Genomic DNA, 25,387 nt, shown 5'->3' with positions numbered 1-25,387 from the left:
TTGTATAGTTCATCTCCCTTCTCACAGAGTAGTTACAGAAACCTGTGCTCAGAAGAGTTAGTAAGGAATTTCTTATTGTGATCTTGTGACATGTTGATAGGAGAAAGTGGTGCATTTGTGTTTGCATCTTTTCACAGAATCACAGAATTGTTATGGTTGGAAGGGACTTCTGCAGATTATTGAGTCCCACCCCATGCCAAGGTAGGGTCACCTAGAGCAGGTGACACTGGAATATGTCCAGGTGGTTTTCTGGGTTTTGAATGTTTCCAGAGAGGGAGACTCCACAACCTCTCCCAGTGCTCTGCCACCCACAGCGTAAATAAATTCTTCCTCATGTTGAGGTAGAACTTCTTGTGTTTTAGTTTATGGCCATTTCTCCTTGTCCTGCTGCTGAGCACCACTGAAAACGTTTGGGCACCATCCTCCTGGCCCCTGCCTTTGAGGTATTTACATGTATTGATGAGATCCCCTCTTAGTCTTGTCTTCTCCAGACTGAACAGAACCAGCTCCTACAGGCTCTCCTCATAAGAGAGATGCTCCAGACCCCAAAATTTTTGTCCCTGCAAAAAACCTTGCAGACGCACTTCAGAGCTGCTACTTAAGATATTCTCAGTTTGGACTGTACGTTATAATCTGTTTCTTAAAGCAGGATCATTGATTTTTCCTCTCTAGATAGCAGAACTCCTGGCAGCATAACTTTCCTCGTGTTGCTACCTACTGACATTCATTGTGAACCATGGAGCATGTCTGAGTTCAAAGCCCTCCATCGACTTTGGCTGGCTTTTGATCAGGCCTAGAGACACGAAATAGAACTATAGTGGAAAAAATGAGCCCTTCACAACCTGCTTGTCTCTACTCCACAAGAGAAAGGAGAGAATAAATTATTCATTGTGAATCACTCAGCCTGCCTTGGTAGGCGGCCTTTCATAGTGTAACAACTTTAAATGAACTGCTCCCCTTCCCTCCTCTCAAAAGTGCCACCAGCTCTTAATGCATAGTGACACTCGATTAACATGATAGGCACATGACCTAAATGCTAGATATGGCCCACTGAATAGACCACTTTTTTTAAACACTTGTGAATATTTTATAGATATTCTTTCTTTTCCACAGTCAAAAGGGGAAAATAAATGTTCCAAAGTATTTTGTGTGTGTTGAAGAAAAAAAACCCCACAAAACAGAGAACAAGCTCACTGTAAAGCAGTTTAGTACTGAGGGTGTTCTCTTAGAAAATAGCACTACCTACCTGCAGGCAGGTAGAGTGCAAAGATCACTAGGCTATTAGCTGTTACACAATGAAGTTGTCCTTTTTCTGTCTTTGCAATAAAAATTATAGTCTAAAATTGCTGGATTTATGAAAATGATAGGAAAAAATATTTCCTTAAGCACTTTCAATTTCAATAATTTGTCATTTTCACATGACAAGCTATTTCATGGGAAAATGTCAGAAGAGCTTTCAGTTTGAGGCTTAGAAGTTGATACCCTTCCCCCACCAAAAATACAATTTTGTATACTGAATTTTGGTTGGTTTGCAACCTGTCCTCTTCCTCCCTCTTTCTCCCCCCTCTCTGCCCTTTTGTCTCATATGTCTTCTGTCCTCTTTATTGCCACACTGTAAATGTGAATGATCATGTTCTTGCATGCCAGGACTTAACAATCTGCCATTATATAATACAAACACTGCTTTCACATAACTCACAGCATATTTAACCCCCCTCTGTCTCCATGCCTTATAGACAAAACCAAGGGAAGCTTTCCACTGACCTTAACTGTGTGTGAAAACAGACTTGGATTTTATAGGTTTGAACAGGTTAGTGCAGGCCTATTATTCAAGCTGAATGCAAATACCATCAATCATCTCTCCAGTTTTCATCCATTGTAAGTGATTCATCAGGCATTAATTTTTTCTTCCTTCGCAGTCACATTTTTTATCCTCTGAAGTTTCCTTGAGTAAGCTCACCTTGGCCTATGGGGCAAGGACTTTTGTCTTTGAGGAATGTCTTTGCTTTTTCTTTTGCAGACCTTTTTCTCTCCTTCCTTTTTTCAAATGTCTAACGAGTATTTTCTAAGGTGTGGTAGAATCATACAAAAGCAAATAGCTGATAATTGGCTATGGGGAAGGTGTCCTGGACAGCATACTGAATGGATTCCTGGGAGAAGAGGTCTTGCTTGCTGCTAAAGGCTTCCTATATTGCCCTAAGCAAGACATTCAATTGCTCTGCTCATCAGGGAAATGGAAGATGAGATTCTGCTTCCATTTCTATATGTCTAGACTATGAGGACTCTAGGGTGGCCACTACATTTACATACATTTCCTAATATGCACGTTTTCCTCACAGCTTGGCCTGCATCTCAGTATTAATTACAATGATGAAAATCAGGCAGAAAAGAGGGAGTTTGAAAACCATTTCTCTTGATGCTTCATCTCCACAATCTGAGAGCACAGTTCCAAGAAATCTCTGTTCTAATAGTTTTGTTTTCTCAAATAATATTATTAATTTGTGACTGAAGTCACTATCACAATGCCACAGCTCATGATGATTTTCATTCAGCATCATTGCTTCAGTGAAGTAACATGGGTTTGCTTGACTTAAAATCTTCCAAATTGGCAATCTGCAAGGAGCTGTTGGAAAACTGCAAGTGTCCCTCCCTGAGGCAGCCAACCAGGAAACAGTGACATTTGGTGCATTAGCACAGCAGTTCACAAAATGGATTTCAAGTTTCTCCCCATTGATTTCCCATCTGAAGCCACTAATCCATCCCAGCTGCAGTTCCAATGCCACTGTAGGAATGTGCAGTTATAGACTCTCAAGCAGAACTGTTTTCCCTCAACATGGATCCTGTTCTCTCAGAGCTGACACCCTTGAATCAGATGTCGCTTTCCTTCTCAGTTTTGTTTGACAGATTGCATTGCTTTAACAACTAGTGTCTAAAAGTTTTATCAAACGACACGATTAATTTATTGGGGATAGTCTTCCCTTTAAAACTGCCAGCATTCAGTGTGTTACAGAACCAATCTCACCATTTTTGAGCCACTGGGGTTGACCCTGGGCTCCCTTACACTCCTTCAGTATAATGCGAACTTTGAATTGTGTTTTTTCAGAACTTGTACAAGTCCAAGGCAACTCTATTTATGTACATAGACATTTGTGTGACAGTTGTTTTCCTTCTTATTTTTGGCTTGGAGAAAGTAGTTCTTTCCCTGTTGAAATATTTTTTCTTCCTTCTGTTGTGCAGAACATCATCTCTTATAGATGATCTGTGGAGTGCTTTTAAAAGATGCTGTGCTGATCAAAACATGCAGTTTTAGTTAATCATCCATTTGGAAGGGCAGAAGTATAGATATACCAGTGTTACCAAAATCATATACTTTTGAGGTTGATCACTAAGAAGGTAGGATAATTCAGTACAGCAGCCTTTTATAAATATTTGAATTACAATATTTGCTCTTCTTATTGTTTATTATTCACATTTCTGAAATTAAAGTAGGGGATGTACTTTTCCTTTCACTTAGCATGTGATGAGAATTTTGGTGGAGCTCCCTGCTTGCTACACCCCGGGCTGGAGGCACTAATTTTTTATGGCTTGGGTACCATGAGACAAGATCTAGTGACAAACCTTCTGAAAACAATTATTCCTCAGGTAATGTGAGAAAAACACAGAAATAAATGGACTACAGAACATCTCTGCACAAAAATATTCACTTTGTAAAGATTTTTTTTATTGCATTTGAGCAATTATGAGCTTGTGACCAAATCTTAAAGAAATTGTCCTATTCTAGCTCTTATACATGTTTTCTTTTCTGGAACATGAATCCTCTTTTCAGCAGCAGATCTATAGCTGGTATTCTAAAATTATTCATATTGCTTGAATAACTCTTATGATAAATGGAGATTTCTGAGGGAAGGTCTAATGACCATTCATTTCAGAGACTATGGTATCCTGGAGGATTGGCATGAAGGATAACCATTACGACAGGACTGGATAATTTTTCATTTTATAAATGTGTTAGAGTTGAAGGAATGAATTCTCACTATGAAATAGAACAGAATTAGAAGGTTCCATTTAAAATTTTTTATTATGTATTTCCATGGATATGTTTAGTCCGATTAGGTTCAGCTTTGCTTTATTTATGATCTCTTCCTCTTCAGCCCTTTTATTTTGCCATTCTGTTCTTAACAATTCCTATTATTTCTTAACAAATATTTTTATCCATTATACAGCCTTAGCAGATCTTATTTTCTATCTCTGCGAGGGAGAAGAGTGATAGAAATTGAGTGTGAAGGAAGCCAAGGAGCATGTGGGGGCTGGCTTATTCTTGCAAAGACAACTAAGACTAGCAGCATCACCAGGTTAATGATTAAAGGCTCAGGGAACTGAAATGCATTGTCATCACGTTTGCTGGGCTACTGTGTTTTGATAAACAAATTACTCTGATGATAGAACTTCAAATTTTATCATTAAACCTTAAGATGACGTATTTCACCCTGTGGTGACTATTGCCACTTTAGGGATAGGATCAATAAGGGCTCTCCATATAAAATGTAGACATCTCTGTGTGAGTTATGCTGCAACTCAAGGCATGTGAACTCTCAAACAAAGCCATCTTTGGCAAACTGCTCAGTGGAGCAGTGATTTCAACAGCAAATGATCTACATTAAGATCCAGTCAGATACAGGTTTTGGTTTTGAGTCGAAGTATATCCAAAAAATATGACCACCTCAACTGTATTTAAAAACAGTACATTTATACATTGTTAAAAAAGCTTTGCATCAGTTCCAGTGCATTTAGCAGTTCTGGGTTTTTTTTGCTTTACAATTATTGGTTCAAGATTAACCCTAAGGTTTGTCTCTTATATAACATACTTAATAAAAAGGAGATATCCATGAGAAGACTATAAAGTTAACACCCACTGTGCACTCCTATAGGACAAACATGGAGAATAGGACAGCCTCCAGTACAATATCTAGACACAGGCCCACATGACAAAGATGTTAGATGACAAAAGGTATCATCTGCATTCAGCTCTCCTGAAAATAATTTTTTCATTCTTTTCTTATAATTATTTGCCCTCCATGGGCTATAGAGTCAATTCAGCAAAATTAATCAGCCTGTCCTGGGATAGGATTGTACAGGTCTCTGTTGAGAGTATGAGAATTATGCCATGTTGGAAGGAATGCAGGAGCATTGCAAAGACTGCAGCATGTTGCTAAGCATCAGTGAATATTTGACAAGGATTATTTGGCTAATCCTCCCTTTCCTGAAAACACCTTGGTAGTGGGCCAAGAACAAATTTTATACCAGCTTTGTCCTTTGAGCCTAAGCTAAAGATAGTCCACAGACGGCTTCTAGAACTGAAGTTTTGGCTCCAAGTGATCCCAAAAGAAAATTCAGCAGCCCAAAATAATCAATGCGTACCATAGCCCAGTTACAAGTGGAGCTGTTTTATTTAGTTCCTATTTAAATATTTCTTTAGTGTATTCAGGATTCTTCTATAATTTATTTTAATATGCATACAACTGCACTGGAGTTGCAAAGAGATGAACAAAGACAATCCTCTCCTCCAGGAGTGATTTTTAAGAGAGACAGCAACTTTCCCCTTGGCATTGTAGAAAAACAAAAAGTTCTGAGTCAGGGATGTTGCTTTTTGCTTTGGGAATAATGCTTCCATTTATTCTTGAGTATTCCACGAGATTTGTGATTTTACAGCAAGATTTTTGCAAGTAGTCCAAATATGACTTTCTTAAATACTCATACTAATGTGGATTTGATTGGAAAAATTGGCTCTGTTCTCCACAGTGTGAGAAGGAGTGGAGAGATAATAGGAAGACTGATGTAGCAAACATTACTGAGATTAGAGTAATTCTTGCATCACTGTCAACACCAAGACGTTTTCTATCTATTAAATGGTGGTTTGCAATGGTATGAGAAATGCCCCATGGACAATGGAATTTTTTTCAGAGTGAACTGAAAATGTTCATTCAAATAGTTATTTTTTCAATTGTTTTTCTAGAAAGTAAATTGGAATTAAAACCATTTAATTCTTTAATACTTACCATAGGATAAACTTCTATTGTTATGCCTGGATTCAGGATCAGTTGTCCTGCCAAGGACAAATGGATAAAGTAGTGTCCAGATTACTACAGCTTTAATAAGAAACAGTTGGTCATTTCTCAGATTTCAGTTGATGATGTCTCCTATTAATCCAAGGTCCCTCTATGGGGTATTTAAATGTTTTAGGCCAGAAATAGGGAAAGACTGGAAGGCAGGGTCATAGCTAGCAGTTGCATGGTTAGCTCTCACTTCACAGAATGACCAGACTTTTCATATGCCATGTGCTGAGAAGATAATGGGAATCAATAACATCACAGTAAAGTCCAACCACTGAGCTCCTGATTCTTGCTTTGTTTTTGGCTCAATTTAGAGTGAAATCGTTCTCCAGGTACGAAGCCAAATGGCAGAATTAGGCACAGAACAGGAGAGGAAGCCAGTATTTCTGCATCCCACAAGTGCACTCTACAGAGGCACTTGATAAGCCAGTATTTCCTCTAGTACTATATTTCGAAAATACCTATGGATTAGGACATGAGGGAAAACTAGGTGGGAAAAAATGTTTGCTTTGTGGATCTAGAGGAATTCAGTAGGTTTCACACTACCATGAATGTAGTCAAAGTACCCTTCTTTAGCATCTCTTGACTGCAGGCACATGGGTGTTATGTCTCCAGGGGAGCAAATGAGATGGAGCTGGAGTATACAAAACCTTGTAAATCAGTGTCTGAATGGAAATTTAGATGTTTAACATCATTATATGATCACCACAGCACGCAGTGTTTGTAGGTTCTTTTCAATGTCCATTCCAGATATAAAGCCAATGGATCTGTGCTCCCTGTGATCCAGGGAAATAGCCTGTTTGGCTGGGAGCCATCTAGGGTAGACACTTGAAAAGGCAGGCAATTCCTCTGCTTGGCTTGTAACCAATATTTTGCCCTCTCTGTGGTTTGAGACGTTTGCAGGCTCTTTCGAGTGCAGGTCTTAATTCCAGTACCCTCTTTCGAAGGTAATACCTCATAACTTCCCTTTAAAGACTGTTGTCATGGTTCTGCTGTTCTCTCTCTTCCCTACATTTCCCTGTCCCTCAGCCTGAGTGGATTCAGATCACATCTTCCATCTTTCTGGAGAGTGCTCTGTGCTTTAGACTTGAAATTATGTCTGCCCAGCTGCAAATGGAATGAGGCAAAAAGAGGGGAAGAGAAATGTTTTGATTTTAAGGAAGACAGACTGAAGATGAGATGGAAATGAATGAGATGTTTTTGTCTTTGGTACTGGACTCTTTCAAGGTGGAAAGTGAAAGCAATGTGTTTTTATCACTATGGAGATGAACAAGATATTTCCTCTAATCCAGTATGTTTATAGCACTTGAAAATTCCTGAGTGTTTATTCCTTTCTATGAAGAACTTCAAGGAATACCTTCAAGGAGTATCACATCAGGTTATGAAATCATCTGCAAAGAATAGTGCTAGATGTTCTAAAGGTGAGTCATCTAAAGGTGATGAATCTCTGAAAGGGGTACCATACATATTAAATAAGTTTGAGGTGGCTTTGTCTATGTGGTTTTCTTCAGAATCTTTGTTATGAAAAACAGAGAAACATTTTTTTGTTTGCTAGCTTCCCATAGTTGTGTCATAATTTACAAAGCTGCATACGTGTTGTAATTGCCTGTCTTAGCTTTTGAGCTAATTTTGGACGGCTTTTTGTTTTGGGTGGAAGTTTCTGCTTTAGCAGACAAGAACATGATTTTATTCTGGTACAGTAATCACAGTTCTAACATTAATGGTTTTTACTTATTTAGCAGCTGCAGAATGTTAATGTAGCTGTTAGATACCTGTTCTAGTAATTCAGTCCTGTTTGAATTAACACTTAATATTTAAAGCCTAATGTGACAAAAATTAAGAGGATCAGTGTGAACAGCATCTATTCAGTAAATACCATTTTTCATTTTCAGTTGGTTACTACTTGTAAGGGGCATCTGAAAAAAAAATCACATTTTCAGAACACTGCTAGAAGAAACTAGAGGTCATGACTTACTGATTCCTTAAAACATGTCCTCTGGAGCAGTGACTTTGTGAACGTCTCTGTGAAAGATGCAGTCCAGATCATTTGCTAGTGACTAAAACCCAGAGGAGTGAATGTTTGTGCTTTGGTCTGAGAAAAAACCAAAGACAATTCAAACAAAACTGGCTAAGAAAAACTTGTTTACTGTTTTTCCTCTGTTTCACGTCTTTCTTTTCTCTCTATTCTTTTTCTTTTCTCCACGTTCCCTAAATACTTACTTGACACTTGGTTTGGAATTACATGTCCCACAGAGGATAAAACTTGTTTTTAAATACAGCTATTGGGTAGGTCTGTGTGATATTTGCTGGATTTGGACACAAAACAGGAGATCTGTATCTAGGCATGACTGAATCATCAACATGCCTGGGAAGATCTCTCCCATAAACAAGACAAAGAGAGGGAAGGCGCTGGTGCTTATCCAAAACAGTTCAGGGATCCTTAGTGCAAACAAAAACTGATTTGAAAAATGTGGTCAATAGGCTTGGGTTACATAAAAATACAGCCTTTCCAGGAAGGGAAGGAAAAAGAAAAGAAAAGAAGAAAAGAAAAGAAAAGAAAAGAAAAGAAAAGAAAAGAAAAGAAAAGAAAAGAAAAGAAAAGAAAAGAAAAGAAAAGAAAAGAAAAGAAAAGAAAAGAAAAGAAAAGAAAAGAAAAGAAAAGAAAAGAAAAGAAAAGAAAAGAAAAGAAAAGAAAAGAAAAGAAAAAAGATAAAAGAGAAAAAGAAAACCTTTAGCAACTGGGTAACTGGAACAAAGGCTATGATTGCACTAAAACCAAGGTTTACTAGGACCAGGCCTGCAAAAAGTTACAATACACTGATTAAGTGGAATTTTAATTACTCCTACACTGCTAGAAATCTGAACTTCAGAACTTATTTGAGAACTAGGGAAAGAAACAAGTTTGGGAAAGAGGGAAGCTTACCCGGGACTGCTTAAGATCATTCAAGTCAGAAACAAGATGGGCCTGCTCAACAGGGAATAGAATTAAAATATTTTATAAAGTACACTTCAAGGGAAAGGAGCTCAGATGAAACCACTAATATCTATGACTGTTTCAGAAATTTGTGAATGACAGGTGATAATTAAGAGATTTATAGTTAAAATGTGTTTGCTTAGAGTCTAGAATTACATCAATATTTCTTTTCCTCCTTTTGGGATTTAACTTTAGAGAAGGTTCCTGGAATCTGTTTTTAATTCATTTTTTTCCTCTGCTTAAGGAAGACTGAATTTTGCTGCTTTGAACACTGTTTGGCCACCAATGTTCTGAGCCATTTCTGGTTTTCTGTGTTATTAAAGGGAACCTTTAATCCCAACTTAATATAAATGAGTTATTATTTCATAATAATTTTAAAAATTAACCACAGATGAATGACTGTGCTTCTTGCCTTGTTTCAAACATTTCAGACATGAACCCTTCTTGGTGCAGCGTAACCTACTCCTCCTCCAAGCCTGCAGCAGCTGGAGCAGGGTGAAAGCCACATGTGGAATGCCAGCAGATCCAAGTCTCCACTCAGCTATACAAGTTCAGGAAGCTGCAGGGTTCTGACCATGAAATTCCCTGCAAAAAGGCTGGTACAGAGCCTTCTCTTTCCCATTTGAAGTGTCTAATCTTCTGATTCAGCACAAGCCTGTGCTTGTCCACAAAATTTTCACTTCCATAAATTCACTTTTACATTGAGTAGTTTTGTCAGAAGCAGGTAAAAGATCTTTTGTATTCAGAGCCACACTAATTCCACAGATTTAGCAGTTCAGTCTATTTTAAAAAGGCTCTTGAGAGAAAGTGTATACATAAGTCCCAGAATCTATCAATAAAGAAAGGACTTTTAAGGGAAAAAAAACCCCAAACTCATAGTAACAGGGGTCCAGGATGCTATCAGAATAACTAGTCCCCTGTTAACAAAGCTGTCCTAGTGGCAAAGTTAGATCTTTAAAGTTCTGTAGATCCAGTTCTACACAGATTGAACAATGAGATCACATCCTGAGCAGATAGGAAGTGTACTAGACAAGAGAACATTAATTTTAGGTCACTCCAATACCTGATAGATCCATAAGCCATTTTCCAATGCTCTCTATATCCCTCCCTTCATGATTTCCTTTTAATCAATTCAAATTTAGGACAAACCCCTCTACCATAAAGTCAATGAGGTTTTGTCAGGAGAGCTAATCTCACCTTCAGGCTTTCATTTGATTTCTGTCTGGTTTTTTGTCTTATATGTTTTGTCTCAAAGCATGCAGTGGCAGCACATCAGTCCATCCATTCAAAAGTGTCCCTTATATATTCTGATGCTATAGAAACTAGAAACATAAAACTGAAGCAACTATAAGAGTAAGCCAGGCCCAGAAAAGATTTGTTGTGTGAAAATATTTTTCAAGAGTAATTGCATCTTTATTTCTATTCCATCTCTACTCAGAAGATTTGAGAACACTTCTGCTTCTGATAACAAAAGAGTAGTCATGACTATTTCTTTCTGACGCATAGCAAACGTAGTTTCATAATCAGACTCTGCAAGGTATTGATAAGTCTTGAAATTGAGCAGAGGAATATAAAAATGTGTAGAAAATATGCTTTATAGTTGCAGCAAGAGCTATTGCTTGAAAGGATACAAAAAAGGTGAAGGTGGAACAACACAGACCTAAAGACCGGTGAGACCCAGGGAGTGTGGAGAGCTTTGGTATGATCAGTTGAGAAATCAATATACCAAAACCCTTGGTATGATAGTTAGATTTAGATAAGGAATAAAATAAGGCATAGATCTCACTACTCTACTCTACCAAATTGAATAAACCCCTGAATCCAGAGAACATTGATCACAAGGGTATATTTTAAATCTTTATTAATCATATTATGTATTCTTTCCCCTTTGAATTTCTTTGTGTCTTCAAAAGATAGTATAAATGTATACCAGTCACAGAATAGAATTTAAGAATAGAAAGAGTTTAAGACTAGAAATACCTCTTCCCTTTGCAAGAATTTTTTGACAAGTTAAGGATTTCTACAGAAATTTTCTCTGGAAAATAAGCTGTTTGTAGTTTATAATTAATTTTTGTCTGCATAACTGCAAAGTTCCTGTCTCAAAATACTATGTGTTTTTTCTTATTTTTAATTTTTACTTGCAAATTTTCTGCATTTTTTTCCATGGTAGCAAAACAGTCCCATATCTCTGTACTACAAGCCCTTAGAGATATTTCACTGACTGGCATGAAGCAACATGGTTGTGTTAAGCTCTTTGATTCTCTGATTGTATTTATTCATAAAAGAGTAACACTAAAAACCAACTCTCCATGATTCTTTTTTGACTATATGATAGATTCAGGATTCATTTATTTTATTTGCTATACTGGGCAAAGTTCTTTCTGAAGAATATTGAAGGACACTAAAAATAACAGCATAAAATTTTGAAGTATTGCACTCATTCACACAGTGAACTGGATCATTCTTAAGGTATACCACAGATTTACAGATTTTTTTTTTTAAATGTGATTTTTTGTTTGTTTGTTTTTGTTTTTGGTGGGTTTTTTTGTTTGTTTTTGTTTTGTTTTTGTTTTTGTTTTTTTCTTTTTTTTTTTTCCTCTGGGGCTTGTTTTGGCTTGTTACAATACAGAGAATTGAAGGACATGGTTTCAAAAAAAAATGCTTCTAACAGAAATGGTAGCTTGAGCAATGTAGCAGAACTGTGTGTATATATCTGAGTACCAGGAACACCGAAATTTACAAAAAGAATATAAAAAAAAGAAAGTTGGAATTGAAATATTTTCTCCATGATTACATTAAGATAAATTTGGCAATGGACATTAAAGATGTAAATTTTAATTCCATTCCTTTTCAGTGCAAGAAGGTTGATGGAGAACATAAGGAAGAAGTTAACTGATTTCCCTTGATTGTGAACTACTCATTTATTGATTCATTGAGCCCTGGAGGAACTTTCTACAGCCTTTAGTGTGGCCTCCAAGCTGTGTTTGCAGGACAAAAGGGACTTGGAAACATTATCCACAAAGAGTACTGGGCTGGTGTCCAGTTGCCTGAACTGTTCAGTAGAAAGACTAAGGACAAAGGAAAGCCTTAAATGGCAGTGGTATTCCAGGCATCTGGCACAGCACTACTGAAACTTGGAAATTTGGATCTGTGGTAAGGCTAACCAAGCAAAATACATCTTTAAATAACTGTAATGCAGTATTTTTGTAGATCTATTCCATAGACAGAAAATAGAAACAAATTTGGAAGTTCTTGACTAAGCAAATTAATGTCTCAAAGAATTACTGTCATCACTACGTACTGCTCAAATCTGACTCTAACTTTGTACCTTGCCCCCATATCATCACAAGATGGGACAGAGACTTATTTTAATCAGATTTGGTGAAATATGAAAAGTCAGTGCATCTTGAAAAACTAGGCAAAGGTTTTCTTCTGCGTATACCAAATATGTGGAGACATAACACATTTCTTTGGACCAGGGCTTCTACAAATGCAAATGGTATGAATTTGCATGGATAGTAACTGAATTTTATAGATCTGTAAGCTGTGAAAAAGTGTAACAGAAAAGTTAATGGAAGCATTTAATAAAGGACAGTGAGCAGGCACCATAAATCTAAGCAGAAATAGACATCTGAGAAAGGTAGGCAACAGCTCTTCTATACAGGAAGAATTCCTTAACTGCAGGACAATTAATAATGTTACTATGCATCAAATGGTTCATACACATCCTAAAATATCATCAGTAAGTTTGTACTAACATTAATTTCAAGACAGTTTTGAAAACTCTGGTAGTATTTGCAAGGATTCTGGGAGGCTAAAGCAGATGGTTTAGATTCACATCTATTAGGATGGCAGGTGTCTAATTGTCCTTTTTAAGGTAAAACACCAGCAATGGGAAAAACTCCTCTGTGATCTCCAGCTATCCAATGCTCCCTTGCATTTCATTCACACATGAGGAGGGAATCACTGCATGTTTTGCCTCCTTTGTGCAGAGATGTGTTCTGTCTTCCTTGGAGGGGGGTGGCAGATAAGTCTAACCTCAGTCAAGCAGAAATTGAGCCCATGGGCTTTCCTGGAAGATGCTTCACTGACAGCTTTGAAAACTGATGATGGAAGAATAACCCTCCGATGACAAATATTTACAATTTCAGGTTATCTGTGGTATGAGAATGGAAAGCTCGGTTGCCAAAAATGTAAGACAAGACAGGACGCCAGTTCTTTTGCCCACAGAATTTTGCAACAAAGCTTTTAAGAGCAGAACTTAATTGCAAGCTGAGACAGTTTCCTGTGTTTCCTCTCAGGTCAGAAACACTTCCCCAAAGAGGGTTTGTACATGGAACCATTCACCTGGCAGAACCTTTGCTTACAGCTGAGGTTCTGTCTGTTGCTTCAGAAAGTTTTGGAGGAAACCATTATAGGGTCTTTATAATAAGATGTCCCTGTGGTAAGGTATTTTATTACCTGAGGGCCTAATTAATTTTTTTTCTTCATCCTTTAAATGAATAACACTCCCATTGACGTAAGCTGGGCTCCTACCTGACTAGAAATTGAACTTTTGAGTGTGATCCACAAATAATATTGTCTACATTGAGAAAGAAGGAAATATTTGTTATAAAAATACACAGCTTGTGCAGTTTCATAAGTGTGCACACACACTCTGGGACACATATGAACACACAGTCAGAGTGGAGAAACCTTTTATGTAACTTGTCCTCAAGATTTATAAAAAGTTTGCCCTTCTATCATACATATTCTTTTTCTTTCCTTACTGCATAAAAACTCCCCAAAACTTTCTTTTTGAAGCTCTTTTTGTGTCTTCTCTAAGTTTTACTGCTCAGAAGCAAACAAACAGAATCATTTTAATCTCTCAAATGACATCCCAATTTAGTTTGGGAAATGTTAAGCATGGCCTTCTCTATTGTCTGCCACTGGAAATCCTTCAAATGACAAACTGGGGAGGCCTTGGGCTTTTTGTGGTGGTCTCTCTTTGTCTGGTCATGGTTCCACAAGATCAGCACTGAGCCCAGAGTAGATCACCTCACCAAATCCAGGCCTTCTCCACAAAGGTACTGATTTCCACAGAAATTAGGATTTATAAGTATTCATCACCCTTAATGGTAGATAATGTTCTGTGCGAGTCAGATCATTCAGTGAACCCCCTGGGGATGGTGACACAAAGGAAATCAGGTTGAATTATTAGGATGGCTTTGTTTAAGCAGACAGACAAAGGACATTTTGGAGGCATAGTAAGTGCATGTCCTGGTGAGATGACTTAAATCTGCATTATTAGTAAAAAATTAATCCTCCACCTTATTTTTTCGCAACACTATAAAGTTTTACAGCTAGAAGAAGGTATTTGTTATAATATGCATCAAAGGGTTCTTGCTATAATGAAAGGTACAAAATAAATTATTCTATGATCACATTCAACATTTTTGCTTTATTCATGTTATCGCTAGAGATTTCTTCTCAGTCAGCTAGATATTGATGATAGTTGTGAATAATTTATGATAAAAGAAATTAATTGATAAGTAGTATTCTACAAAGTGAAAAGTACTTATTTAATATACAAGAATCATCCTGTGATTGCAATATCAATATGCAATTTGGCATTGTTAAGAGATTTCATTTGCTAGTGGATGCCATATCCTTAAAGGTAGTATAGGGTGTCTGAATACCTGTGGGCAGTGTCTCAGCACAGTAAACATTGAGACAATGATTCTTATCTCTGGAGGATGATTATCCCAAGGTACAACATGGATCTGAATGAGAGTCAACGCTTTTATCTTTCTTTATCTTTGGAACAAGAAATTAAAGAGATTGATCAAAGTACTGTAGAGGTAGATACTTGTTTGTTGATACTGTGTCTAAGCTTAAATTTTTAATGGAAGAATTTGATTTTCTACTGGTCTAAAATGATAAATCACCATCAAATCTTACCTGGCCATGAGATATTCATCCCTGTGTCTTCAAGCTGGGCATGTTCTAAAATTGCAATCTTTTGATTCTGAATATTCCAACTAAGGTAATGCAGTCAGTTTTAAGTCTTTCAGCTGAAAAAGCTTATTTGTTTTTGCTGCTCAAGACACACTCAGATCCTGTCATCACTCTTGGTTCAACATAGCAGGAAAGTACAGGTCTATATTTAGCTTTCTTGTTAGAGAGGGGAAAAAAGGAGCTTTTTTAAAAAGAGAAAATATCCAATGCACTTTTGTCGTGGTTAAAAATGAAATGGCAGTGTTTTTCTCTTTCCTCTCTCTTATAAAGATTGACATGCTCATCTTCTTGCGAAAAAGGCATTAGATTCAGTAAATTAATCTGTATATAAAAATTGCACACACATCACCATTCTGCTCTAGAAGCAGAATGAACATTAAAGCTTTCATTATTAGTATTAGCAGAACACAGATAATGCACTTCAGAAAAACAATTAGCCACCAAGTCTGGCTGACAGTTATGCAGGTGATTGTAACCATTGTGAGCATAACAAATGAATTTAGCTCTTGATAATAGGTATCTTTAACAATGGAGGAATTTCTGCAGTGAAGCAGGAAAATTGTATGCAAGTTAAATAATTTCTGTTTTTATATAAATTGCCAGACATATTTGCAAGTTATTTAGTTTTTGCATGTTATTTAGCAATCCAAACTAAACACACCAGAATGAGCCAGCATTTTTAATGAGACAGTCTTTTAATAAGAATGTCAAAAATAAAAAAGCAGCTTTTCATAGATCTTCAGATTAATGTAAAATCCTTTGGGGGGGAAAAAAATTATACTGCGGATCTATTCTGAATAGATACATTTCCCTTGCAACTAGATTGCCCTGGTAAATATGGACCAAAGCCAGTTTGCAAATAAACACAACTTGGGTGACAGATTGGAAGGAGCAAAATGGGTTATGATGTTCAGTTGCTGGTTATTTGAGGTGACAATATTATATGCCTTTCCATAATGCTCCTTCCCATAAATATTTCATAGATATTTATATTAAAATAATTGTTTGTCACCATCCAATATTTCTGTTTGGAAAATAATTAGTACCTCCTTTCTATGAGGCATAGAAATCTTTCTCTGTCTGCCAGTCTAAATGCATTGCACATGTTATTGATTTCTCAGAAATGGCTCCATCCGGACAAGTTGGTTTTGGCTCCTAAAAATCCTGGCTGTGTTGTGTGGGTATGACTGGGCTGGAAGTAGTCACATAATATCATGAACAAAGCATCTTTCCACACAGCAAAGGCCAAAAGAGGTTTGGACTGTCTATTTATTTGTTTGTCTGTTGCATACTATTTGTTTGTCTGACATCTGTACATCTACAGAACTGTCAAGATTCTTGGAGAGCTCAGGTCTATGTATTTCCCATTTTTATTATGGAATGCACCGCTGAGTGACTGCCAGAAGCTGCCTCTGAGACAAGCGAGCTCTGAGCAAACAATCCTACTGCATGCTATTGCTTTAATGGCGTGATTTAGCCCTTCAGTATTTATTTAGAGAGAAATTTAGGAGTTTAAACAGTAACTGGTAAAATTCAGCAACAAATTTTATCTTGCTGAAAGAGTTTTAACTTGTGGATTAACTTCAAAGTTCTCTTGTTTTATCTCTTTGTATAGTAATTGTCTTTTATCTTGTAAATACCTGTGAAACACACATATTTGGGTATTGAAGAAGGTCTTTGTGTGTATTTTTGTGGTATATCTGCATGCCTGTAATTTTTGCCTCCAATGTGCTTGCTTCTTTTTATAGTCTTTATGTATTGCTCAATGGTATTAGCATTTGAAGACTTCAGCATTAACTTTTAAATGGAATCACAGGTCATTTATCTTTGAATGTGTGCTGAGAAGTAATCAATTGCAACATCACTTTATTGATGGTGTTTTGAAAGTCTTCCAGAAAAACTCTTTGCCTTGTTCTGTAGTTCATTTTGATGGGATTGATTTATGCTAAATATATGTCCTTGGGTTCCACAAGAGCTGCATTTTAGTGGTTGGCATCTTCCTATTCTTCACTGGCAGTAATAATAATAAAAAAAAGGATAATGTTGCTCATGAAAATACTACAGCCATTAGCAGAATTTAATTATTCAGAGAAGTACACCAGAGCCATTAATAAGACACTCTAATGACGTTAAATACCACCCACAAAACATTCTTATACTTCCATGCAGATTTCACAGACTGAAGCCTTGTTTGTGATAAGAAAAAAAAAAATTGAACTCATAATCTGCTTAATTATGAAGGAAAAGTGATTTCAAATTAAGAGAGGAAATCAAATTTGTGAAAGAGGGTGGAATAGTAAAATATTGTGTTCTTCTTAAATTATTTTCTATGTAACTTTCATTAATCCCTTGGCAGAAAAATTTCCAGAGGCAAAACAGGTTAAGGTTTCCCTCTTTAAAGGCTGAATGCCAATGAACTTTAAAAAAAATTTTTAAAAAAGGATTTAAAATAATCAATATGACAAAAGAAATGTATGCAGAATGGATGGAAATAATTTATTGGAATAACAGTGCAATAGTATTTAAAAACCTAGAGACATCTCTGGGGAGTCAAACCTCTATCAGATGTAAAAAGATGCAAAATTTTAAAATATTTTCAAGTATTCAATGAAACCTCTCAACTGAAACAAGCTTGCTAAATTATTTATTGAAAAATCTAATTAGTATGTGTAGCTCTTAGAGCTTGGATTTTCTCTTTCTGAAGTGACCCATATATCTCTCAGAGAACAGGATATCAGAAGAATTCCAAAGACTGAAGAAATTGCTAAGAGATATTAAAAAAGCAATTTCATCTTTCCATGTAATACCAACTGCATAATTTTCCTCTAATCTGCATTATGGGGAAAACAATAAATTCAGTATATTAAGAGACAAAAAAGAAATCTATTTTATCTTGTTCCATGAATGCTCAGGCTTTTGAAACTCATGAAGGACAAAACACTTTCAAGAAACCAATACTAGGCATCACTGACTTCCTCCTCTAAGTGTGTTTTGACATAAAGCAATGTTTTTCTGACTGTAATTTGTTGACAGAAGTTTATCACTTTCTGAAAGCATAAGTTCAAGCAGACCAAATATGACAATGGACAGCTTTTCCTGGTGTTGGACTTGGTCTCCTGGAAGCTGCTGTGCTGTGTGCAATGCCAGTAAGAGGGAGAGTCACCCCATTATTAGTCATGATACCTGGAACTTTTAACTTTTGCATGGCAGAGGATTAGAACTCTGCTTCGAGAAGGTGATTTTCTTCATGAAAACTGGACTTGTTCTGCTGCCATTTCCACTCCCTTTTCTTACATCCTGGGGAAAAAATATGCGTATATGTGCATGTGTAAATGCGCATACGTACAAGGCAGCAAGAAAGGGAGGAAATACTGTAAAAAGTGACATTAGTTGGAAGAAAGTGAGTTCTGGGAAAGAATCTGAAAAAGCTAAAAAAGCTGAAATGGTCAGGCAGATTTTTTTTCTATATTCCAGTGAATGCATCATTTAAGACATTCATTACCAGTGAGAAAATGAGACAATAGAAGGGGAATAATGCTGATCATATTTAAATCACTAAGTCACATTCAAGCATCATAATCACCAGTAAGTTACTGGTACAGGAAAATACTAAATTTCGAAGATATCTATAGAGGCACTGATGTGATTTACTAAAGAGATCTTTTTCTCTTAGAAATTTACCTGTTTTAATGATAGATTCCCTTAGTAACAATCTGAACAGGATTTTCCCCACAGTTACAGGAAGTCCTTGTACCAGAACCGATTTAAAAATTGCAAAGAAAGGTTCAGCAGCTTAAAAATGTAGTTACATCTCTCAAAGCCTATAAAACCAAGGGGTTTGAAAAACCAGCTCTGTTGGAGCTGTGAGGGGAGTGTGAGGACTCAGGTCCCTCTTATCCCTCAGGGAGATCTGCAGGCCTGGGGAGTGTGCTGAGAATGGGCTGCAGCATTTTAGAATTGGGCAGCATCTGCATGAGGTTATTTCAGAGAGGAGCTAGGCAGGATGTAGAATAGTGAATGTGACTATGTCCCTTGTATTCCCAGACTGCTAAAAACAGGTCTCCTTAGGTGTTTGCATAGTATACTTAATAAATCAGGGTGGGGTACTCAATGCAGGATGATTGGAAGGGGAGAATAGTTCTCAATCCTAACTTTTTTTTGTACTTGCATTTAGATTATCCAGCCTGTCCTACCACCAGTCAGGAGAGGAAGAGAGGAAATGTCTGTGTTCCTGGAACCCACTGCTGTGCATAGCTGGAGTGAGAAGGGAAGGGAGCACATGCCTCTGCTATATGGAAATACAGAGAGAACAATTAGGAAAGCTCCTGCAGCACTTAGAGGAAATATAGCTGTCCCATAATACAGCAATAGACTTTTCAGGGAAAAGATATATACCTTGAAAGGCCAGATTGGAAAAGATTAAGAATGAAGATGTGCCCTCAGCATGCTCCTGCTGTGCTACAGAACACCATTTACTTTTGCTTCCCTGTTGTTAGCTATTGCAGGTGTACTGTTATGCCTGCATTTTCATATCCCGTCTTTAACATAATTTATCTGATTTTATCTCATTATTTTTTTATATTAGTCCCAGGAAATGCATTAACTGCCCTGCTGGTTTAATATTTCCTCCATGCTACAGGAAGACAGTTTTCAATATTTTGTGCAAAAATTAAAACATTCACTCAAAGTTCTTACTCATAATTATTAAAGGACAGTATTTTTCTTGCCTGTACAGTGGTGGTAGTTTTTTCCTAGAAATACATCTTCCATTTCTTTCTTTCTTTCCTTCTTTCCATTAACTTCTAGTAAAATAAATGCACTGCCAGCCACCATACAGTATGAACGAGACAGATACCAAGTGAGGGAAAACTATAAGAGGCCAGGTATTGTTTTTAAGTTATGGAGACAGACTGTGGTTATTAACGGCTTCTAAATCCCAGTAAAAGCTCATTATGCCCAGTTAGTTACAGTGTAGCTCACTTTCCATTCTCTTTAGAAATGCAGTAAGCCAGATACTAAAGGATCCATTCTTCCACGTGCTAGGGAAATTTAAGCAAGAAAATGAAAGGGCTGATGGTTATTAGCACTAGTGTTGACATTTAAGAATTCAAGAGTCTCTCTGAGGAGGTGAACCTGTGTCAATTGTGAAAGGAAAGGAGGGCTGTGAAATAATTTCATTCCTATAATGAAATCGCTGACATGAAATCTCCCAGTTGCTGAATTATTTAGACGAGGAAAAAGTAGTAAGTAAAATCTGCTTTTGCTGTTGCTAAAATAATTGCTTCTGTATTTTCTACTTCCACATTTTTCTCTGGAGGCTTTTTATATCTACAAGTAACAGGTGGATTTTCACCACGCAAAGGCTTTTAGCAATTTCTTTTATGAAGTAAGTAATAAGGAAGGAAATAATCAACAGATTGAACCTGGGATGCAATGCCCAGCAGCAGCAGCAGCCACTTTATCTTTTTTGGGTATGTACATTTTATGTGAAGGAAACCTTCAAGGAGTTCTCATATTGACCACTGTGGGTGTCTGATACAAAGTTCTTCTCTTTATGAACTCACACAGACCAAGTAGACCTTGCTATAGGGCTTTCAAACAAAAAATAAAGTCCAAGTCCACACTAGAGCAAACTGAAATGTCAGAGCAGAGCTCATGCTTTTAAATGTGTTTAGTTTTTTGAATGCCTCTTTCGTTTAGTCAGGTTTTGTCTAAACTTAGGTTGTGGCCATTTGGTTACTGCACAGACACATCCTCCTGAAGGCTTTTTCTCCAGGTTTGGTAAATGACTTCACTGCAGTCACACATGTTTAAGTTCAGCTGCTTTCCAGAATTTGTGTAATTTGGCCAGAACAATGGCAAAACCCAATTATTGCAAGACCCCTTTTACACTTAACGTAACACTGAAGGGTAACAATTGCTTCTGCCCTTATGTGTTTGCAAATAAATATTGATTGTGCATTTCCCTTTTGTGTTCAGGCATCAGTATTTATTACTCACTCAATTTGCAAGTTTCCTCCACTGTTATGCTAACAAATTTCTTCAGTGAGGTACTGCAGACAAATATTTTTTATGTGGTTTTCCATCCCTTAAGCAACATTAAGCCTTTACACCTTCACACCTCAAACTCTCAACTTTTTCATTTCAAGACCTAATTCCTCATTTGTCTCTATAAAGCCTTATTGCACATGCAACTCTTATGCTGTCATTTCTTTTCCCTAGCGGTTAACCACAGAATTGTCAGTGAACTACAGCAAATAATAAACAATAAACATTTATGGGAATATAATGAGAATATAATATTTATACGGGACTGAGCATTCAGAGAAGATAAAATTAACTCTTGACAGAATTCTGGCAGTGAGGGAAATTTTGCATGGTATCACTCCAGCTATTCTAAAGAGAATGGTACACTGTTATGGAAGATAGCAAGATATTTATGGCCAATCAGTTGTCATTTCTGATAAGTTATATATCATAGTTGTAATAAATAAAGCAGTAAAAATGATTCATATTATGTTTATCACATATTCCTTTGGTGTGAAGATGAGGAGAAAAAAAGGCCTTGACCCTGTGTAAGCACTGCTCAGTTATAGCTGTGTGTTATCCTGTGTTATCAAGCACAAATCCCTCTGTTTCCAACACAAATCCAAAATGTATCCTCATAATAGCTACTGTGGAGAAAATTAACTCTACCCCAGCCAAAAGCAGCACATAGGTACTCTCTTTCAACCAAAGAAATAATGGTGTTCAAGAAAGCATTCTGAAGAGGAAGCTGCACTGAGTAGAAGGTTTGCTAAAACATATGAACTGATATGGAAAGCAAGGTGGTCAGAGATTATAAAAAAAGTCATTTTCCTTTATTTCGTTCTCCTCAATTAGCCTAGCCTGTACACAAACTGCAGAAATTCCTGTGGTAATTATGACCAAGAGAAAAAAATTCTAATCTTTGGTTTAAAGGTTTGATGATGGTTCTGCAATAGGCTTTCAGTAAGGGGTTAGGATAAAAAAGAAATTTTCTTTAGATGGAGATTTGTCAATTCAGGAGATTTTAGAATAAGACTGGATGTGGTGACCCAGACTGTTCTTTCTAGTCGTGTTTGGTTATGCAGCTACTGTTTTACCCTCTTACCAAATATTTATTTGTCCTGTGGAATTAAAGATAGTTACCTGACTCCATGTCTTTAATTCTGATGTCTTAAATGAGGGCTATTTATTAAGTCTGAAAGGAATTCAACACTTTAATGAATTTAAAAGGCTCTGGAGGAACTGAGACAGCCAGGAGGCATTTCATTTCATGCTTAGGTGTTTTGAAAATGATAATGTATGAAAAGTTTAAACTGCTACAGATTTTCTTCCAGTTTTTAACTATTGTGCTGCAAACATGAGAGAGATTATTTAGGGACTATTTCTTAACATCAGTATATGGCCTAACATCACCATTTGGCTTTCTTACAATGTCTGAAGTGGTGAAGGTTGTTCAAGTAGACCAGTCAGTGATTTGTGATTTACCATCTCTTTTTCATCAGAGTGAAAATAGCTCCCTCATACCCTGCTTTAATCATTACTTGATGTTGCATGAAGTCATAGTAACAACAAGTCCAAATTCAATATCTCTTGGCTTCCTCATAGCATACTAAGTGGCTGATGATTTTTAGCTGTAGGATGTTCTTCTGCTTTACCTTTTTTCATCATGAACTAGAAGCTTTTCATATTCTTTGTTCCAAGATATTTGTGGTTGAGGACATTGGCATTTCCAGCTTCATATTTGATATGATGTGACTGACTATAATGTGGATCTGGCTTTGTGACTAAACTGGTGGCCTAAAATTAATTTTTAATGAGTGAAATGAAATATGCATCTGTAAAATGTGATTCATCCAAGGCTAGAGCAGCTGAAACATGCCCTAAAACTACCTATATACCACTTTCATGGTGTCAGTTACAAGAAGAACCTCTGGCAATGAGGTCAGAGGTAGAAATCCACAGTTTAGGTATCTAAAATGAGGTCAGTCGAAACCATACATAACATGAATATGTGAAACTTAATATGTAGGCTGCCTTAATACCTGTCAATTCCATCAGAAATTGGCATCCCTGGGTGTGGCTTCCGTCTGTGTGTGCAGTCTCATTTCCAATAGTTTTTGATTTTTTCCTTACCACCAAATGACTTCAGGCCTCAGCTTAGTTAAGGAAGAGAATTTTCTTCTGATTCTGTGACTTCTGTGAACACTTTGCATTTTGCCATTTTCAAATTTTTAACTGGTTCCTTCTTAGAAGAACAAAGAAGGCTCCTATAGACTGAGAGCAAACAGCTGACATACTGGAGGAAAGCACAGTCTCTGCTCCCATTTGCTTAACTGTGGCTCATGAGAATTTCCAAGACATCCCTTGATTTCCTCACCAGGAAGTTCTGGAGCACCACCCACTTTTTAGAAAATGGTTTTATATTTGAGGTTGTGTCAAAAAGGAGTGATAGAGCCTCTTTGTGTCCTTGATTACTTTTTGCTTGACCCACTAGAGAAATCCCTACCAAACTGAACAAAACAATACAGAGCAGAAGTTATCATGTAATCTTTGGCTGATAACATTGCAAAGCAGGTTCAGTGACAACTGGGAAATTATTTGCAAAATTTGTCTGTACAGTAAAATACATTGCAAGCCATAGTCACAGTCATCCCTAGATGACACCCAAAGTGTTATATCCCAAAATTATAACAAGCAAGATGCCAGCTGATTTCCTAGACTTGGAAACAGGTCCTTTTGATGCAGTACTGCATCTGTCCAGTGCTACTATGCTGGCTTTTGTCATGGTTCCTGCTAAATCCAGTAGCTTCACAAAAGACCTATGGACAGAAGGCTTGTTGATTGCTTTTGTAATCACTAAATTAGCAGAATTTAAAAGAAAGAAACACTGGTGAAACAAATTATAAGTGCCAGAATGTTACATGTAGCATTTTATTGTGTTTTAGATATGAAATACACCATCATTCTGGACTTGGTTAGTGTATGATATCAAAGCTGAATTTTTACAAAAATTTAACAGGTTTTGTCAGATAGATCTAAACTAAAGAGCTGCTTAATTGCTGCCTTCTGGCATACGTAATATCTCTCAATGCAAACAGCATGTCCATAGTTTACTGTTCATTATAGCTTAAACTAAACAATAATCAGTCTGTGAGACTCAGACATTTAAAGTCAGTTTTGTAATTGTCTTCTTTTTTTTTTTTTTTTTTTTTTTTTTTACTATAGCTCAGCAGTTAACCCAGTTTCAGTCTGTGATGGAGAACATTAGTGAATGTTATTCTCTAGTGTTTCATTGCCAATCCTCTGCATAGCACACACCAGCTATGCTATAGCCTTTCTAAAGGAAACCTAGTTTTACAGTTCTGTAAACATTTTTATTCTAATCTAATACTTCTTTAATTATTTTACTTTTCTGATATATTGTCTTTTGAATTTGCATTGCTAAGTCTGAAGTAGCTTTTTGTTGTAGTTATTCTGAGTTTGAAAGGCTCTACTATTTTTAATCAAAATAAAGAAAAATAATGGACATTCCTCTAATTGGAAAAAATATTGTACCATAATTGAATAAACTCTTACAATGCTTTGCCAGAACACTGATGCAGGGGTCATTTATATGACTAATGCTGTCTCTCAAAGATGCTGAGAGATTCATGGGCTGCATTAGATTCCAGGAAGGGTCTGTACCAGAGATTCCCTACTTGATTAGGAGAGATGCATTGTTCCATCTGGCAAAACGAGGCAATGACGTAAGTGGGAATAAAGGGCAAGAACTTTACTCTGTTGAAGAAAATAGACAAAAGGGTAAATATTTAGATACATCTGCCTTGTCAGTTCAACGCAAAAGGGCAGGAGAACTGGAAACCTTCAAATGACAGTTTCTATCGACCAAAGCAATAGCATAATCTCATTAAAAGGAGTGGCATGGGAAGATGCAAAGCTGCCCAGGGGCTTCTAACTGTACTAGTACTATTCGTTCACCCTTTATTTAACACCACCATTAGAAAGCCTAATGAACTGTTTATATCAGACTATTAGACACATAGCAAGATCTTTAGTAATTGGAGTGTGATATATAGTAATGTGCTATTGTTTGATCAGTGCTACCTACAATCAGGCCAGAGCTGAATATTTATTTACTGCATGTTCCAGATATAAAGGCAGAGGTGATGAAGCTGCTAGAGAGAAATGCTAGGATGAAAACAGACTTTCCTGAGGCTCTGTGAGCTGAAATATTAGCTGCTTGTTTTATCTGGATTTTTTTTTTAATGCAGCATGGTGA

The 25,387-nt window shown here is 36.8% G+C and overlaps 1 long non-coding RNA gene across 6 annotated transcripts in view; it reads left to right on the top strand.

Annotated features, from left to right (window-relative positions):
• The window catches only part of LOC148225516 (uncharacterized), a 106,251-nt gene extending 84,658 nt beyond the window's left edge, over positions 1-21,593 (top strand). For 3 of the 6 annotated variants that reach the window (XR_015807811.1, XR_015807809.1, XR_015807814.1), the window contains 3 exons: positions 11,939-12,237; positions 16,203-16,335; positions 19,256-21,593. This is a non-coding gene — a long non-coding RNA (uncharacterized LOC148225516). Of the gene's footprint in view, positions 1-9,515; positions 9,684-11,938; positions 12,238-16,202; positions 16,336-18,114; positions 18,317-19,255 lie in introns of all 6 variants that reach the window. The other 3 variants (XR_015807810.1, XR_015807813.1, XR_015807815.1) reach the window with 3 other exon arrangements.
• Positions 21,594-25,387: the final 3,794 nt, after the last annotated feature.

Source organism: Sturnus vulgaris, chromosome 1 (assembly GCF_052056855.1).
Source record: "Sturnus vulgaris isolate bStuVul1 chromosome 1, bStuVul1.hap1, whole genome shotgun sequence".
Lineage (NCBI taxonomy): Eukaryota > Metazoa > Chordata > Aves > Passeriformes > Sturnidae > Sturnus > Sturnus vulgaris.
This window is presented reverse-complemented; position numbering and strand designations above follow the sequence as displayed.